We start from the raw sequence: 2500 nt of genomic DNA on the forward strand, positions 1-2500 counted from the left end.
GCGTGGGGGGACGGTGAAAGGGGGTCGCCAAATTTATGAAGCGGCCTTGCTGTGGGTGTGCTGTGTCTTGCGACACTGCTTCTGACCCAGGGCAGTGGACAGGATGCGGGGATGACCCGTCATCCAGGAGGTACCAAGATGGGAGGGAGGGAGGAGGGTGGAGGGGAGTGGAATATATGGGAAATGAAATGGATGGGAGTGATTTCTATGGCTTTTTCTTTTTGGCTACCCCCCCGGGTAATGGGGGAAAAGCCTTTGGTATATGTATGTATGTATGTATGTATGTATGTATGTATGTATGTATGTATGTATGTATGTATGTATGTATGTATGTATGTAAGAGAAAAAGGAGGCGAATCAAGTAGAGAATAAAGGTGAAATGTGGAGATGGAGAGATGATAATGTAAGAGAAGGCAATGAGAAGAAGGTGGACAGAGCATTTTAGGGAGTTGCTAAATGTGAAGGAGGATAGGGAGGGAAAGAACATAAGAACATAAACATAAGAAATAAAGGAGACTGCAAAAGACCATAAGGCCTACACTAGGCAGCTCCGTATCCATCACCACCTGTCGTCCCCATCCATAAAGTTGTCTAATCGTTTTTTAAAACAACTGATAGTTTCAGCGCTTACTACGTGGTTACTAAGTTTATTCCATTCATCGACCACCCTATTTGTAAACCAATTCTTGCCTATTTCCTTCTTAAATCTAAATTTGTCCAGTTTATACCCATTACTGCGAGTCCTGCCCTGTTGTTTTATTATGATGACCTTGTTTGCATCACCCTTGTTATAGCCTTTGATCCACTTGAACACTTCTATTAGATCACCCCGCACTCTGCGTCTTTCCAGAGAGTGTAAGTTTAGGTGCCTAAGCCTCTCTTCGTAAGGCAAATTTCCGAGTCCTTGTATCATTTTGGTCATTCTTCTCTGTACTGATTCTAGTGAATTTATGTCCATTTTGTAGGACGGAGACCAAAACTGTATCGCATAGTCAAGGATGGGTCTAACTATCGCTAGATAGAGTTTAATAATTACCTCTGCACTTCTATTTGTTACCGTCCTAGCAATGAAACCTAATAGTCTGTTTGCTTTATTTCTGGCGCTAATGCACTGCTTCCTGGTTTTAAGGTCCGGACTCACCAGAACTCCCAAGTCCCTCTCGCACTCAGATTTTTCTAAAAACGTGTCATCTAAGTTGTATCTATTTTCGGGGTTGTGTAGCCCTACGTTTAACACGCTACACTTAGAGATATTGAAGTTCATTTGCCATTTCACCGACCATGTTAACAGTTTATTAAGATCATCCTGCAGAATCTGGGCGTCTTCTCCTGACCTAATTAGGCGTCCTATTTTAGTGTCGTCCGCAAACTTACTAACATCACTATTTAACCCATCGTCTAAGTCGTTTATATACATAATGAACAATAAGGGACCCAAAACCGAGCCCTGGGGGACCCCGCTAGTAACATTGCCCCACCTAGATTTTATTCCATTTATGGTGACCCGCTGTTTTCTGTTACTAATCCAAGCTCTAATCCATTCTAACACTTTTCCTCCTATGCCATGGGCTTTGATTTTATTTAGTAGTCTCTGGTGTGGCACTTTGTCGAACGCTTTGCAAAGGTAGTTGCAGTGGGAAGGACTAAGAAAATGAAAGTGATGAGTGAGGAAAATGGAGGAGAAATAAGGAAGGATGAAGTGAATGCAGCTGTTAAGATGATGAGAGCAGGTAAGGCACCTGGATTGGATGGATGTCATGCAGAATGTCTGAAGAACGGAGGTACAGTTATGGTGGACTGGCTGGTGAGGTTATTTAATGTTTGTTTAAGAGAGGGTAGAGTGCCGGAGGACTGGAGGAGTGCCTGTCTAGTTCCGCTTTACAAGGAAAAGGGGGGCAAGTGTGAATGTAGTAGTTTCAGAGGGATCAGCTTGTTGAGTGTAGTTGGGAAGGCTTATGGGAGGGTCTTGATTGAGAGGGTTAGGAGAGGAACAGAGGGAGTAATTGGTGAGGAACAGTGTGGGTTTAGGACAGGTAGGGGTTGTGTAGATCAGATCTTTGTGGTAAGACAGATATGTGAGAAAGCTATAGGAAATAGTAAGGATGGTTTTTTTTTTTGTTTTTTTTTTACTTTTATGGATCTGGAAAAGGCTTACGACAGGGTAGACAGGAAGGCACTGTGGGAGGTACTGCAAATATATGAAATTGGAGGAAAGCTGTTAAGAGCAGCCAAGAGTTTTTACGAGAGTAGTAGAGCTTGTGTTAGGATTAGAAATGGAGAGAGTGAATGATTTGAGGTATAGGTGGGGCTTCGTCAAGGATGTGTTATGTCGTCCTGACTGTTCAATCTTTACATGGATGGGGTGGTGCGAGAGGTGAATGCAAAGTTAGTGGGTCAGGGGTTGGAGATGATTAAAGAAAATAGAGAAAAGTGGGAGATGAGCCAATTGTTGTTTGTTGACGACACTGCGCTTGTAGTAGGATCAAAGGAGGGACTGAGG

Source organism: Oratosquilla oratoria, chromosome 3 (assembly GCF_046742065.1).
Source record: "Oratosquilla oratoria isolate Oo_2021 chromosome 3, ASM4674206v1, whole genome shotgun sequence".
NCBI lineage: Eukaryota > Metazoa > Arthropoda > Malacostraca > Stomatopoda > Squillidae > Oratosquilla > Oratosquilla oratoria.